We start from the raw sequence: 19,301 nt of genomic DNA on the forward strand, positions 1-19,301 counted from the left end.
AATAGCTGTATATTTTTAATAATCAGAGCTCGGACTTCATATATTATAAACCCTAATAAATCTTAAAAATTTCGATATAATAACACCTTGAAAACATAGAAAAATGTAAAAATACCATTTTAAAGTTTTTACTTTAAAAAAAAAATCGATCAGAGCCATAGTAATATTAATGTAATAGTGATAAGTTATAAGTTTATAACAATATTATTATCGATTGGAATATTTTGAATGCCAGGTAAAAATAAAATCTTCGTTTGAGACGTGTCTTTAAAATAAAGTATTCACAATGTTTTGAAACGAGTTATGTTCGCGAAACAGACATCACACCGCGCGCGTACATAATAGTAATTTTACGTATTCGTAAATGGCCATAAATCGACTGTTAAACGAATAAAAATTTCAAACGTCTGGGTACCTAATAATATTCAGACGGCGTCGGGAAGAACTGTGAAATGGTGGTATATATATATATATATAAATATATTTTTTTTGTTATTCGGCGGGCGTGCACGCATCACGAAAGGATTATTATATACAGACGTACATGTATCGGCGTCGATTATTGTTATTATTATTATTATTATTATTATCATCATCGTTATTATTATATAGGCACCTGCTGGCTGTACGCCCGAATAATTACATATACATATATAGAATATACGTACTGTACATAAGTACTCGAATATATAGATATATTTCGGTACGTGATTTACCCTCCAAGGTCAACATTATGTGTATATATATTTATATTATTGGTAGTATATCCCAACTGGCACGTTTATATTGTTATACGTATATTTCTAGTTCTATTCCTATTTTCTTTTCTTCTTTTTTTTGCGATTCGCCCGCGTTTCCTGTTAATTACAACGCGACGCTGTTCGTAAAATGGACATGAACACGGCAGGCCGGACAGTGTGTTTGTATATATATATAATGCCAGTGTGCTGTATCGTGTTTGTGTGAGTGTGCGGGGTAAGACTGCTGCACCGGCATAAAAGGAACCAGTCGTTTCCATATTTGCGAAACGGATGTAGTCCTATAAAATACACACAAGGAACGTGCAACGTCGTCGCGTCTATGCTGGATATATGGATGCTGCGGTCGAGTTTTCGTTTTCGCAGTTCCTCGCGTGTATAAATCCTGCGCGTGCGGGGTTATAAACTTCCTGTCGCCAGAAAGTCTGTTCTTTAATGCGATCTTTTATCACGTTTATAACAGCAATACAACACCGTCATAAGCAGTACACAATAAAAATATACTGGGTATACCTCCCTGTCGTACATTTTTAATTTTATTTTTTCGATAGGCATATACAATTTTTTAATCGTTAAAATAATAACACGTATAAACCTGACATCATAAAAAAAAATAATAATATCAGACGTCCGACATTATTATAGCCCTAGTGATCCGGGCCTTGGAAAAAGGTATACCTAATGTTATTATATATTTCGTTATATTAACTAACTTATATCGTTTCAGAGAGGACTTTTGAGTTTGGATAAACGACCAATTTATTACATAACAGCGTTTCTCATTGATGTTTAATATATTAATATCCATTTGTATAAACCTACGCGCATTATATAATAATTGAGTTTGAATTAAAATTTAATTCGCCCTAAGCACAATAAAATATTTACTTTGTAATTTCGTAGGAGCGCGCGATTTATCAAACAACTTTTATCTCGCACATTGCTATATATGTATAATGTCCGAATATTATCAAGTATATACGACAAACTCGGGGTTCCGTGGCGGTATTTCTTTGACCGATCTATTATGTTTACACTGCACACATAACGATACAAACAAGTGTATTATGAATAATTATATGACATGCTTTTTATATGAAAAAATTTTATCAGCGGTTTCAATTTATTTTTTTTTTTTATGTAAACGAACCGATATACAATAAGATCAAAATGTACAATACTGTTAAGAATATATGGGTAATAAAAATTATCATCATATTAATGCTGTACAAGAAAATCGTATATTAATGTACGACGTATATACATTATTTTTTATGTATTTTTTTTTTAATTCACTACAACTATATTCTATTCATCATAAATACGTATGTATAAAATATAGGTATATATATATATTATGAATTATGATTTAGTGCCAGTTGTCGGTTCTTTGTCGTTTTTATATGTCCCACGTATCACATACATACACACACACACACACACATATTATATTATATTATTATACTTATATATATTATATATTATGTGCAGTATACGCCGATGGCAGTGAGCACGAAAAGAGGGATTTACGCAATACCCTTTGGAAAAAAAAACTCCCCCGCATCGCACCGGAACAATAGATGCGTTCGTTTTTACCCCGAAGCCGTTCTCGACGTTAATTATTCCTGTATAAAGTATACGCGTCTACATACTACGCAATAGGTTTTCGATTTCAGTTCACACATCTTTCATCTATAATAATATTACATAGCCAACGAGGTCGTTGATATTATGACGTTTTCTCGCACAAACGCACACTCACACCCGCGCGATATTATAACAATATATTATTATTACGACAACGATCATCGTCGTTTGCCGCCGTTAATGGAGCGTAAAATTTGTCTGGGCGTGTCCGGCTCTCCGTACAGATACCTAATACATATGTATTGTACGCTGCAGGTATCCGGACGACGTTGTCGCCGGTCGTCCAGAACTCGTGCATCACGGACGAAAAGTAACGATGCGCGCGACGAAAGAGGGCTCATCACGTCAAAATGAAGACGATGATAATATTATTATAGTTTGCTACAGACCAACCCATCAGTGAATATTTTTACAAACGAAATACAAATGTCTATAGGCTAGCAGGTAGGCAGGTAATACATGTTACGATATACGATGTTGCGGGAAACATAATGACGACGTAATAAAAACGGATTCTGATCGCGGGCTGTTTGTAGTTTGTTTAATTATAAACAACCGTAACCGACTACATTTTCGCATTATAATATAGGCATATAGGTATCCTATAAGTTATCAAGTACCAACCACAGTAGTGTTGTGGTCTGTTCGTCTGTGTGTCTTTACTTGAGGTCTAGTTGATATCAATTACACTACACTTGCAGTGCGGTTTAAATCGGATTTTAAATTACTTTAACTTCAAGATAAAAAGGAAACAAAGTAGGTAGGTACATTTCATATATTATTATACAAAAGCATATAGAAAAATGCGTGGTCAACCGCAATATGTAATATCAGTTGTATTTTCTATATAAAATATTTATTCGGTAAAATTATTATGCAAATAATGAATCTTTTCTTTACTAAAATGATGGGGATGAAAAGAGTTGAAATTTCATTGTCGGTTAATATTTTAAGATTCAATATACAACAAATTAGCTATTGGATTTTGTCATCAATACTTCTATATTTTAAAACTTGTTTTGAGGATATCATTTTATGTACTCTGTACGATTTTGTTGTGTATCAACGAATTGTTATACTGAATAATTGTAGCAGGTCGCAGGTGAGCTGTCATTGACAATAAAGAAAATTCCAATGTATTCATTGTTCAGGCACGTAAATAGCTCGAGATATATAAGCACATTTTTATTTCCCAAGAATTTTTATTATTTGCGAATCAGTCATGTGAATGAGTTGACTTTTTCCCCCTTTGGCCATGTTATTTAGGTACTTTATTGTATTATTATTAGTTTATTGTTAATATTTAAAATATAAATATATTATTTTATAAAGTCTATCTATAGAGGATTATTTCTATACTTAAAACGTCGAATCAACATTTTATTTTAAATAACTATTTGGGTGCATGGTGCATTCCTACATACCTAGTATTATATAGATGTATGTTTGAATAAACAATTACATTTTTATTTAAATATATCCATGTATAATATTATCTTAATGCCGGTGAATTTATGGATAATATTATAAATTATATTTTCGTAATCTTTTATTTCAAATAATTTCTCGTTGCATTTAAAGTGTTGCAAGTTAATTATTTGTGTTACAGTTCCAACTGCTCGTTTTCCAATATAGACTGAGTATGATTATGGAAACTGGTCGGTAGAGACTTCAACAGTCGTTATTATACAAACATCATTGAATGTGCACTAGCATTTTCTTCGAACAGATGACACACTCGACATCGTACAAATTATACACATATGTAATGTAGTAAAGTTAGGTACGTGGGCTTTTTTTAGTTTGTGTTTGGAGATCTTTATTCAATAATTTCTTAATTATTTGTTTTGGAAATTTCAAAAAAAAATCAATACATATTAAACTAATTTAATTACGTCATTATAATTTATGAGTATACGGTGAACAAAATAATTTCGGATGTGAATTTTCTTGCGATCTGTTATGTAAATGTTACCACAGGCTACTGATTAAAACATTCGTAAAAAATAATAACATTTTATTATCAAGTAATACATGATGATAATGTTTTCAGTTCTTATTTGAAGATTGCTAATATTTTTTTTTGGTTATGTTCATACAAGTAATATAGGTACTTATATAATAATTAGTTAAGTATTACATTTTTCAAGGAATTTTTTTTTTTTACATAAATCGATGGTTAATGGTTAGTATGCCTATATAATAGTATTTACTGTATAACAACATAAACGTGTAATCAATTGTCAAACAGAAATTTCAAGGTCAGTTAATTCACTATACCTATATAAGGTGTAAATATTTTACTGTGCTTCCGTACAAAAACACGTGTTGATTGTTTGTATCATGAGATTTGGTAACACTTTCCGGTTGTCTCATTAAAAAGTACACATATTGTTTACGTTGTAATGATTATCACCGAATGAATAGTAAATCATTTACATTTGGTTTTAAATTCAGACACTCGGAGGAGGTCAAGGTTCTTTGGGACGATGGTAGATTTTGTAATACATATCTAACTGTTGAATTTTAGAATTTTCATTCATTTAAACAGAATTGTAAATAATATGCTATTTTTAATGTAGCTCCAGGCTTTTTTGAATGGTCTCTGGTGGAAAGTAGAATCAACCGATTGCTAAACGTGGTTATAAGTCGGAAATGATGTAATAAAATTTTGTTTAATCGCCAAAATACTTTGTCATGTACCGGTTTTTATGCCGGCAGCTACGCATCTTAACACATACATATAGCCATATCGGTGTAATATATATTATTATCAGTTATCACATACATGCAGCATACACTAACAGGAAGTTTTCATTTTAAACATACGACTGTCAGACCGTGTGACTGTGATTTGGGTCTATTTTTTAGTGTACGTCCTACTGCAAATATAAGCGGATTTGCAAAAAGCATAAAATTATTTTAAAATAATTAAACATATTAAATTACTCATTACTCGTTATTATTTAATTTTAAAATGATTTGGCGTGTGATTGTGTTTCAAATTTAGTCTTATGTAAGCATATAATTACTTATTATTGAGCATGCTAATTTATTTTGTGATATCCTTGAAGTGTCTTTTCAACTTCGAATTACCAAATAATATAGCGGTTTGGATGCACGTATATAATATTGATCCTTATGTCTATCATAATTTAGATGTTTACCAAAATCGTGTATTAAAAACACCATTGTGTATTTTTATTTTATTGATGAATTCATAAAAAAAAGGTTTTTGTGAAGTATTCTAACCCTTGTTCATGTATATGTTTTGTCCTTAAAAAAACAAATGGAACCTACTGCAGACGAAATACCCTTACCATTTCTAGATAACTATTGACGACAAAGAATATATACCTATTATGCTTTATAAACTCTTCGGTAAATGAGTGATTTTTGGTGAATAACACTTTCTCTCGACTTGAATAATTACTAATTAGTTTAATACTTATGTAGTTATATCTAATTGGTACGCTAGATTATATGAACATTATATAGGTATTAGTATTATTTATAAGATGCGATTAATTTACAAATACAAATAATATTAATATTGGAAGTTATATTGAAACTAAAGTTTTTTAATATCATAATATGTTTAAAATATATATTATCAAACTGTATCCTAATATATTAATTTAAAATTGAAGACAATCCGCTCACTTAAGAGCCTAAAAAATCGCATTCGAAAATATAAACAAGTGCAATAATCGGGTCAGATATCGAATTTCATATACCTAGCTGCAAAACGTAAATATTGGGTATTGGGTATGTATAATATTACGGATTCTTCATAACACAGGTATATATGTAAATAAATAAATACGAATGTATTGCAGATAATGTTGGTATTGCGTTACCACAAATCATATAACGTAATTTATTCGACAATTTATGTAGGTACTGTATAAACAAATTATAACTTATATATAAGATCAAAAAATTCTTTAATATCATGCTTTGGTTCAAGTTGATAAAAAGATAAAAATCATATATTATAGCGATGATTGCCTAAATGTTCAATTAGGCCCAATCATAAAACGAACATAAACTACACATTAAGATCATTAAGATGTGGTATTCAACGAATGACGATTATCGGTGGTAATGATCGATAAACATATTTTAAATCGTCGCTGTAATTGCTGATTGTGCACCGTTTAAATTCGAAATACCGATAATACGTTTTGAAAATTTGCTAATTGCGGTTCCTCCTTGGCAGATATGTTCGAAGAATTAATAACTCGGGGCATTGTTATTTAGAAAACATTTACAACGACCGCCCGGTGGTAAAATTGACAAAAACAAAATTCATATATTTCCTAGAACTTAATTCTCACGGTATAATAATATTATAGATAATTTATTGATCACCTATTCCATAACTTCTATACGTGTTAAATAGAGTGTGAATTTTCACAATTTATCGACTTAATGAGATTTATAAATGATTAGTCAAGACTAAAGATAAAACAAACAAAACACACACGCTCATAATATAATATGCGTAGATATAGAAAAACAAAGATAACTCAATTGAGATAAGTCTACGCAAATGTAAAAACATACCGAATTCGTTATGAGAACCATTCGAAATGCATTATCGTTGAATGAATCCCAAATTGTCAACGTTTAAGATCACCGTAGCACTGAAGTACAACCGATAAGCGATTACATCGTTCCGATAACAAATATAATATTAAGAAAAATAATATGCACTCGGGATGAAAATCAAAATAATTCACAATACACATACACTCCGCAATAATCGCGACGTACAGACGGCGCGACAGACGAACGACGTGAGACGGATGGCACTCGAACTTGAACTGGCCGGCCGCGCAGTCCAGCACACTCCAGCCGCTTCCTCGTTGTGTCGCACTGTGTCCTCGGCACTGGCGCTATCTACCGGCCAGATCGGGCGAACGCACATCTCGTATTTTCGAAACATTTTTACAACACATCAAAACATAAACGTATTGTATAATATATATTACGAACGTGTATTTTACACGAATATTCAACACACACGCATAATAATATGACCAAGACGAATGTGCGAAAATCGTCCGTTTTCCGCACCGCCTCGTAAGTGCGTAATAATAATAATAATAGTAATAACACTAATAATAATGATAGGTAATAATAAAAGCATCGTCATCGCCGTCATCTATTATTATGCAACTCGTAAAATTGACCGATTACCAAGGAGACTCTGTATAATATTATTATCATATTGTAGAATATATCTTCGGGAAGCCCTCGGGCGGCGGCGGAATAATCTAGTTTTTTTTTTTTGCAAGGTAGAGGAAACATGTTGGTGCCGGGTTGGTATTTTTTTATTATTATTATTATTCACTTATCCTCCACACGATTCCTGGACTTAACAACACGCGGCTAAATGCAAAACAATCAATATATAGTTGCTTATAATAATAACGACAGCGATGTTGATTATACCTAATAATAATTTACAGTTATAAAGCGACCAAAGTGTGCTTCACAATGTATTGTATATAAAAGCGAGCCTGTATGTAAAATATGTATGAAATCAAGATCGGCCGAGACCACTCCGGCGATGAGACGATGCTGATGTACCGATATAAAAACTGTGAAGTTAACCTCCTCCCTTGAACACTTTATACAAATTATAAAAATTGTTAACTGTAGACCTCAATTTGAATGTAATTTTAAGTTGATTTTTGAACTCTTTAAATTCTTTGTTTGGAAGATACGACCATAGCTAACACTACAGGGGGTATGTGGCTGAATATTGCAAGGATGTAATAACAAATTTATATATTTAAAGTGCTTTTATGCGAACTTGCAGTTTTTTTGTTACTAGTATAAATTGTATTCCACTAAAAACAAATTCAAAGTTGTAGAAATTGTGTAATTTTTAACAAACTTCGTTGAATAACGTTGGCACGTTAGTAAGTATAATATATTAAACAGTTATAAACATAATTTTTGAAAAATAAATGCCCACTTTAAACGAGCGCCAAGTCACGCGCTATATATAATAGAGTACCGAAAAAATTACGGAAAATTAGGCTATTTACTGGTTAAACTCACGGACACAAATTACATACGACGTATTATACCATTATAATATTATTATTGTTGTTGTCGTTGTATTGCAGTTTTTGCACACCGCGCTTCACTGCTCAAGACACGTTTCTTCTTCTCCTGCGGAATAAGACCGTCTCAATTGCTGCAGGACAGTAGGTATATAGTAAGAAGAAAAAACGCGTTACATGACGATTTGTACCAAATGACTCATATTCGCACACGCACGACAGTATACTATATAATATGTTGTAGGTTGTGTTTGAATATTGTAACGAGAGTGTTAATGCGTTATAATATATTTTAATATCGGCGACGCAGATTGAATTACGCCGTACACGATTTTTCGTTTAATTAAATTTTTTCCTAAGTATCATATAACTTATCTAGTATTCGCTTACTGCTGTGTTCTGTGTGTTCAGATATCGGTGCGTTGGAATTAATTTTACTCGACCAAAATAATTGTGCGCGTATCATCCTGCTATGTCACCGACTGAATTTTGGATAATATTTATATTATATCGAATATTCGTATTATAATAGTTTAGTAAAAGAATATACAAAAATTCGACTGATTTTACTTTCTTGGATGAATATAATTTAAAAAAAACAATATTTTGGTACCTAAAATAATATATATCTACTTTTATTGTGCAAGGGGGTAGGTACTCTACAGCGATTTAATTAGAGACATTTATTTCATATAGCCAATTGATTATTAAACTGCCGTCAACTTAGATAATCATCAGTTGTTTATAAACCGGTGCCGCCTTATATTTATTTTTTCACTTTTTTTATGTACATAGAGTTAGAATGTTAGATAAGCCAAGAACCGAAATTTATAAGTACACCATATAGGTTTGCCAACGAAATCATCTAGTCGTAAAATATACTGTCTGACGGATGTAAGCATATACACAATAAGCTATAACATTTAATGTGTAATAGCGTTTACTGTTATTAGATATTCGCCGGTAGGTAATAAATTTATTTTATAATTATTATGTTGTTTGTTAACCGTTTTATCACAACAGAAAAATATTATATAATTATTTTTTTTTAAATACTGATCTTTCAATAATATTTCTAGTCACATAAACTATAATATGAATGTTTGAAAAAAAAACCATCACAAGCAGGTCTGGGTATAAAAAAGTATAATAAGTAATAATTCATAAAAAAGTACACACTAAGCTATATAAAATAATCGTATTGCGTGTAAACAATATAATATGAGTGTCATACATTAAGTCGACAAAAATATTGAGCATACCTATTGTATTATTTGTGTTATATAGATATTATAGCCTTTAGGAAGGTATAGTGTAAACTGTAAAGTGTAATAGTATACGGACTGTCATCTCTACGTTTCTGCCGTAATAATAAGAAATATATCACAGGACGGTGCGTGGAAGATGTTGTTTATATGACAATAGACTATATTCATTGTCGAACGACTCCTTGAATAAAACGAATATATCTGTATAATATTATAATATGTATACTGAAGGCGTTTTGTTTACAAAAAATACAAAATAAATTATAATGTTATTTTGTATACGGCTATAAAACATATACGTGATTCGTGGACGGAAAATCGTGTGTGCGTACGTTTTCAATGAACTTGGCCCGAATATTACGAGAATATTGCCGCAGCCATATTCTTCTTGCGCACGAAATTATTCAACAACTACGCAACGCCAAAGCCTAAACTCAATAGTCGACAACAACGCCCGCCGCGGCGAGTCCCCCCCCATCACGGATCCAGCCGATCAAGAAGGTATATTATAACAACATATAACATTAATATAATCTCACGGTTTTTGAAACGTATTAGCCGAATCTATTAGCGCGTCGCTCCGCACATCATATTATAAATTGTTTACCCCGTGGGCCGCGAGAATTTTATTTTTTTCCCCGACGACTTGCTGCGCGCACGCTCACACACGTACGACGATGTACTCACACACACACACACACACTTATATACGTCCGCATTTTTTTTTATACATATACAAGTGACGAGTCTCTCGTATTATATATTACATAGCGAGCCGATAATTACGGGTTTCCAAAGATTACTGGTTCCTGCAATGCAAATATATGCGACAGCGGCGGCGGCGGCGGCGACGACGACGGGTAAAATCAAAACGTAATAATAAACGAGTGTAAGTCGCCACACACACACACACACACACACACACACATAAATACATACAAACACTATATATTAAATAGCTGTATCGATAGATAACTATCATAAAAATCAAGAAATGTGCATTTATTCATATGTATGTATATGCGTAAATTGATATATATTACTTAATGCTGTAGGAGACGCACGCCGATACCGGTCGAAAATCTTGTGCAAACATCCCTTGGGGCAAAATATATCTGGCTGCGATTTATCGGTCGACAATATTTATAATATTATAACATCTATGCGTAAATATATTAAACGATGGCTGCGATATATACATATAATAATATGCGATTATTATTATTATTATTATTATTATAATACCGCATTACGAAGGTTTTGGGCTAATCGCAAAGTGTAACATTGTATACTGCGGGGAAACAGTCTCGTTATAATATTGAGCGAGCGGACGGTTCGAGCGGGATACGAATGTGTATGGACCATATTATCGTCGGCGTGGGCCCGGAAGACATGTCGGGCGATGGAAATCTATTAGGTAGATCGTGTGCAGCTTGTCCACCCAGCAGCGATTTGTCGAACAATATTAGCGAATTAGATATATATATATACGATATATATTTTACGAATTGCACGCACGTTGCGAATAAAAATCAGACCTAACAGAGCACGTCATATCGACGTTTTGCAGCGAATCTGACAGTGGGTTAATAACTTATCCGCGTCTCGTGCCCACAGCATTATATATATATATATATATTATACAGATGTACATTATATAGACGGGCATTTCATACGCACACATATATATTATGGATTTAATCGCTAAAATACTCGTCCTTGATGGCTGGCAGGTCGAATTTTTAATTATTCTGGAGAAGACAAGTATAGCATAATATACTCGTATATAGCGGCGAGTCGTAGCTCGGGGGCCATCGTATATAACTACGCGAGGCGAGGCACACCTCTCGCGGAGGGAACTATGGCTGCTACCTGCTATATAATAATAATATTATTATATTATTATATACCTATCGGCTCTGCGCGCGCGGAATGTGGACTGATGTTGAGTTTACTGTATAATATATATAAATACGTCGTCCTATCTGCTGCTGCTGCTGTTGCTATACGGTGGTGCTATTGCTGCAGCGTAGGCGTCCGTAATGAAGTATTCAATTATAATATTAGAAAAACTGTACATGTACCCATACACCAGAAATGGTTATAAATATATAATGTACAATATATACTACACTGCATGTGTACGTGGACGATCGAATTTACACCGTTTGATTTGGTCCACATTTCGTACTGTCTCAAACAGTTAATAAGTATTTACGGCTACGTGCATTTGGTTTTTTTACTAGTAATACGCCCTTGAATATATATATATATATATTAAGCTCTATACCGAAATCGTCTTTCGTCATACTATATACAAGTGACCACCAACAGGTGTGTGTATGTGTACACCTATATTATAGTAATATAGTATTATGTTATTAATACTATAACTGTAATGTAATTGCCGTTGCATAACTCCCGAGCCCTTCTACATTAATCACGCATAACTAATTTTTGAAATATTATAAATTTATTGCCAACGACCGCACACAGGAAATAAAGTATAATACGTATAAACATTGTACGATTAAAACATAAACTGGCTTGAGAATATAATACGGTCGAGGTCGTTTACGAAAACAATTTTCTCAATGGACGGAAAAGATATTTACTAATAGCACTCAAAAAACCTAAAAGAAAATTATATTTTGCAGTAGGTACCTATATATATATATATAAGTGCAATAGCCAATAGGTCAACGATGGTCATATTCCTATTAGTGCGTTATACGGCTTAACCGTTAATGCTTTGCGTGCAAGTAATGTGCTGCTGGCGATGTCATGTAGAGGGTAACTGATTCGTATAACAAAAAGAAAAAAAGCAAAACCAATAACTAGCTCAATAACCTCTGTTCAGTTCTAATCTAAATGGAAAATAAAACGATTTTATGTAAATATCATTAAAGATATTTTCAAATAATAAATGCGACTATTTGTATACGTATGTATTCGTATTTAATATGCAAAATAGTTTCTGAGCGACTCCGAAGCGGGTATTCGCGGCATTTTAATTGTTTTTATGGTTCTATTCATTACATTCGTCGACCTAAACCGCTTTCTGTAATTCCCGAGGTAAAACGTAGTATTAGATGGCCGTAAACTCAAAAAAGAAATACGTATCGCCAGAGCCTGATTTAGGCGAGTGTCTAAATGACAAGTCACCCGATGTCAACATTTAGGATTCTCAATTGTTGAGACATTTGGATTTTTCTTCGTATGAGTCAATTAAAATTTTTTTTTTGAGACCTTTTTTTACATAATTGCACATATACATATTTAAGTGTTTCTAGAATTGATATTATACCCGTAGAACTCAAGTTAAAATAATATACACATAATTTTAATATCATTATGCGTGTTTAACCTCACTCACGTTCGTATGTTTGAATTTTTGTCCGTCCCGAAACGACGAGTGTGGGTAAAAGCAAAAAATGTGTTTTGGCCAAACCTAGATCGCGAGGATATAATATAATTATACATATTATAAACGAAACAGTACGTAAAATATTATCATCGTGCGCAGCAGCCGAACCGGTTTGGCGATACTTGGAGAATAAAACTCGCCATAAGAATATTACACGCGTGGCTAGCCGATCCGACGGCATCGAACCGAATTAGAAAACGCGTGTGCGTGTTAACTGTTTACTCAACTAGATTAGATTTAAGTATATTTGCGTGAATTGAAATAAATATCAATTTTAAGACTGGCGTGGATTCAAAACTTTTTTTTCTCCACGAGGCTTATATACTGGAAAGTGTAGGGAGAGGTACCGCGATGACAATGATACCGGCGGTCGTGAAACACTAATATAATAATTTAATCTCGTGCCCTTTGATAGCTCTCGAGTTCACGGTCACTTGTGAACATGACATCTACGTTTTTTCCTTTTTTTTTTTTATCACTGTTTGTACGCCGCATTGGTTGAAATCTAATGACAGTGTAATTGGTCACCGGTATATAACTTTTTAATGACCGTCTGGCGGTCTATATAGGTACCCCCCATCGAGCAGGGGAGTTCACCTCTTCGACTCTTCCTATATATTTGGCCGTGATACGTTTTTAATAGTCCTAGTTCTTTCGTGGTATAAATGGTTTGTTTGTTTAAATTGGTTTCCAAATCTGTCAAAAACCATTTTGTTTAAACTTCTTCGTCTTAATAATTTAACGAAATTATACATATTAGAGATTAGACGATATTAGTACGTGTACAATACTACAATGTATACACTAATCGTATATACCAATATACACGCAGTATTCTGTTTGCGCATTAGTACATTAGCAGTACACTGACGAGACGATGAGTAGGTACCTATCTAACTCGGACCATGCCTGATACATAATATGATTGCGGTATGCAATTATACATTTTATTATTCAAATGTATATTTTCAATTCATCGCAACCTGTTGTTTCTAATATTCACTTTCAGCGGTTACGGTCACGACTGGTGGTACCATACGTCAGAGCTTCTTATTTATACACAAATTTATATTCGGCATTATATAGTGAAGATTATCAATATTCCAAGAGCATATATTATTGTAACTAACACATCGATGTGCCACACAATATTATAATATAGCCTGTACTCTGTATAGTATAGAGTCGAGGAGGGTTGTACACATTATTTTATTATTTTGATGATGCGGCCCTCGTCCAAATGCATAATTTGCATTCCAGACGCGCTCATAACCACAGAATAATAAAGCCGTCGAACCGATTGACAGAGAAAATAATGACAAAAACTTCCTATGGAATTAAACATTTTAAAACATCAATATTTATCGTTTGCTCGATCTTTGCGGGTATAGTTAGTTTTGGAATGTTGTAAGAGGAAAAAATGATTCAATTAATTTGACACCATTGACTATCGTGTACCTAAATCAATTCATTGATGTATAGATAAATAAATAAAATAGAAAAACAACAATTTAAAATTTAAATTAATTATTAGATACGCCACGTTTGGCTGGTAAGTACATATAATTAACTAATAATTATTTTTTTCGTAATCCACGTAGATCGGTACTTATATTAATATTTAATATATTACCTATAATGGTTTTAAATGTATAATTACTATTATAGAATAATATTTTTATCGTAGTATTTATTTAGTTAAACTTGGATTTAGTTCAAGGTAATCTTTGCTATTTAAAAATTAGTTTTTAATAATTTTATTGACTCAATAGCTTATCCCCGAAGCAATATAAAACACAACATCGTTATTCAATATTATTTCTTCATAGAATTAATGACGATTATAATATATTATAAGGAATAGAGATGAAATTTTTGGATGCGTACAATGCAAATTTTGTATTTATTTCGAAATCGACTAAGTTATTAGTCTTTCAAGTTGTACGAGTTTTATAAGAAATAATTTATTGATTCCATGGACATATTTTTATTAGTACAAAGTGATTGTGTTAGAAACAGTTATGTATACTATGTAAAAATTCTTTGAAAGTCAGGATTATGCTTACTGCCACAAGACAATCTTAACCATATTTTATCTTACAATCAAACCAAATCAATAAAAAGCCAGACTTTAGAGTAGGTTTATTACGAGTAACTACGTTAAGTGGGGTTTGCATGGTTGAAAATGTATTATATTTTATTACTGTTGTTGTTATTGTTAAATTCCAATAACAAGTCTTTGTATAGGTAAATATTATATTACATTGAAAAACAATTTTGATTCTTTAGATTTTGTTATTAAATATTATTGGATCTAAATCATCGCGAAGTAGTAAGTGCAGTACCTCCTAATAGTTTAGATAATTGAAACGTATATACTATAGGCACCGATGTACCATGTTTAGTTGTCATTTATCGTAGCTTGTAAAAAAAATATTGATAACTATATACATCGATGTATAGAAGATATATTTGTATAAACATATTATCTATTGTTCAAGATGTCCGATAATATTTACATTGTCACGAGATCCATTTTACAAGTAAAACCAATTTTGCAGTTTCTCAAAAAAAAAAAAAAATGTGTTACCGAATGATCCGTAAACGGTGGTGATTTCTTCTATAGAATACGAACACGTTTTTGTCATAAAACCTACAAGGTCTCTCGGTGAAGCGAAGCGTTCTGTGGCGACGGCCACGACTGACGGCACCCAGCACTGACGCCAAAGGTGTGTCGTACCAGCGAACATATCGGAAACAGCGACGATGCCCAAAACGGATAAAAATGAATATTACTGCGGCGGTGGCAGGAGGGATGGGGCACATATCGGTCGGAAGAAAAGAAATATATTATGAACATGGGGTCTGGTGGTGCCTCGAGATATTCAGACGTCTGGACATTGGTCGCCGACCGCTATTATTATTATATACCTACAACCTACCTACCGGTCGATTTATATAATATTATTATATGTCTAGATATATGTTATAAAGAAGAAGAGAACGACGACGACGACGACGACGACGACGAAGACGACTCCAACGCATTTAAAGTCTCTTGGGCGATAATCAAAAATACTCATGTTACTACAATATGGTGTACCTACTATATGTCTATAATGGTGTACCACATATAAATTGTATGGTGTAATATTTATGACTGTTTAACCCTCTCTCTCTGTCTGTCTCTCAATCCTTTTTTCGATATAGCATCAAGTATTATTAAGTTATACCGTATACCATTAAAATACACATTACCTACCCTCGAGAAACGTAATTATTTTATTTTTTATGTTTTTTTCCCCTTCAACGGCGACAACCATGTAATCCTTCGGACAGACTATAGGTATATGTATGATATTGTATATATACGACTAAACCTGCAGCGCATTGAAAATATATGAAATACCAACTGGAATTACGCCGCAAACAAATAACACGCATTATACATACATATACCCGAGTTGTACTGTCGTACTTCACTGGTTTTTCTCCCGGTGCTCCGACAGCATTATGTGTGTGTATATGTGTGTGCGTGTGTAACGGGTAGGCGCGTGTAAACCAGATCCAAACGCGGGCGAAAACTGGTCCAAGAAGCTATATTAATAACAAGGGGCCTCGACAAAAATTATACGTATACATATCACATACGACTGATGTATATATATATAAATGCATGTGTGTATGTATAAAGTCCATTACGCTCACGTTGTCCGTCATTATTATTATTATTATTATATAAGTATATAATATACAGCTGATAGGTATACGTCGGACCATCGGACTGCGCACGCACGACGAGGAGGAAGCTCAGGGTTAAATTCCGACCGGGGCAACCGCCGCCACCGCGCATTACAAGTATATAATATGTACAATAGCCTACATATACACACATATAATAATAATATGCAAATTACTGGTATTAAAGATATACAGATATGGTATAGAGCGATCAACAGTTTTTACCGAACAGGGGACTGAGTTCGAGTATTTTGGCATATTTTTTTCGTGTCAATCGGTTGGTTATCGCCGTACGTCATATTTATACTCATATATATATCTATATATATATATAGACACACATGTACATTGTACATAATATATGATGTTTATATGATGTAAAGGTACCGATATACGCGAAGGTCGTTAAGGTCGTTTCGTGCAAACCAACTATACGAAGATGTCTATAGGTATTCGGTAAAAGGCGTGCCGCTCATATATATGTTTACGAATGTTTTTTTTTAAGTAAACAATTATTATTGTTATTATGTATTATAATCGAGTTTGCCGTTTTTATTCACATGGGGTTGTTGTTTGTAATAAACGCAATAAAATCTCACAGCGATATGCGTATGACACGATGATGAATATATTTATACAATAATACGGACAACACTATTTGTTACTGGCTACTGCTAGCTGATGAATATTGCATTGATTTATTTTTTCAAATTGTTTTTTCGTTAACCATTAAAACCACATATTTTTACGAATTCTTAGTAAATATTTACTTCGTGTCTCCGTGATTTCATTCTTATTTAGGTGTTTACGATTTATTATTCTAGAATGTGTAAATTGCATTAGTCATGTTTCACTAGAACCAGCAGAACAAAAATAATAATTTAAAATTATTAAAAAACAACTACTACCTGAATCATAATCATTCATCACACATTGCACGTAAATTATAATTTCTACTTTAAATATGCAAAACTATATGTATATATATTATATACGTAATTTTTTTTTTATCGATTTTGGTCTAAATCACAATATACTCAATATTGTTTGCAGTTCAAACGTTTTTAATTATGTATAAAAAAATTCGAAATACATCATAATACTTTGATCAATTCAAAAAAATATATTTATCACATTTATATTATGAATAAATTATAACTGCACTGTCTACACTGTGAGTTTTATCGTATTAAGTACAAATTGATTACAACAAGCTTATATGACTACGTTTTTAACATCTGCACCACATATATTTAATATTATATTATTTATATTTATATCGTTTTATAAATATTAAATTTTTGACGGCCTATAAATTAAAACAAACTCTTTCGACGTTTCGGTTTTTAGTATACAGGCATAGAATATAGATATAATCACTACAAGTCTACAACTATATCTACACGTCCGAACTTCAAAGTGTTCTCAAACTACTCAATACGACATTTATCTGTTCGACTGTTCATAGCTATTAATCTCATTACGCTTGTAATAATTACTTAATATGGTGAGTATATAACCAATAACCAGTTTTCGCAACGTTAGACTGTAGAGTCAATGCGACCATTAATAAAGAAACTTTGATAAGAATATATAATGACACAGGTACTTATATATATATATATATATATATGATATGGCAGCTGCAGTTCAATTTCAATTCAACCTGAATTTATATAGTGAAATATAATATTACGCAAGTACGTCAAACTATATTATAGATTATAGGTATAAATTATAAATGGTGGTCACATTCACGTGCAAATGCGTTTTTAATGCGGCGAGTAACTATAATATTGTGACAATACTGACAATTATAGAAAATAGAAATACAGCTATTCTTTTGATTCTGTTTAATTAAAAAGTTGTGTAAATTATAATATATGTTATGTTTGACGAAATATCATACATTTTATATACACTATTCATATATATATATGTGTGTGCAAATTATTTAAGTTCCTACATAATCACGTATACATCGTCTGGACGACTAATGATTAATGTTATTGTTTTAGTTGGACTGTCTAAGATAAAAACTGATGAATATGGTTTTTTTTGTCAACTATATGTTTTTCTCGCTGTCCTGCTACCTTTTATTCTTTTAGCAACTTTTTAAACATATTTCTTCGCATACTAACAAAACGAATTTTCATCATTAAGCAAATATATATAATATCTACACTGATAATATGTTACACATCACTTCGGAAACACTCCGTTTGAGTGTAATATATTTTTACTTAAAGATTATATAATATAAAATAGCTTCGTCTTCACAAAATTATTGTATGTACGAGTAATACATTATCAGTTTGAATGTTAATAATTTATACCAAGATGACGGAGTGAGGATCCGAGCTATCTTAATAATTTAAAT

The 19,301-nt window shown here is 32.3% G+C and overlaps 1 protein-coding gene across 3 annotated transcripts in view; it reads right to left on the bottom strand.

Annotated features, from left to right (window-relative positions):
- LOC132922659 (rho GTPase-activating protein 20-like) overlaps positions 1–19,301 on the bottom strand; it is a 220,929-nt gene that overhangs the window by 19,857 nt on the left and 181,771 nt on the right. The window lies entirely within an intron of this gene.

This window comes from Rhopalosiphum padi, chromosome 2 (assembly GCF_020882245.1).
Source record: "Rhopalosiphum padi isolate XX-2018 chromosome 2, ASM2088224v1, whole genome shotgun sequence".
Lineage (NCBI taxonomy): Eukaryota > Metazoa > Arthropoda > Insecta > Hemiptera > Aphididae > Rhopalosiphum > Rhopalosiphum padi.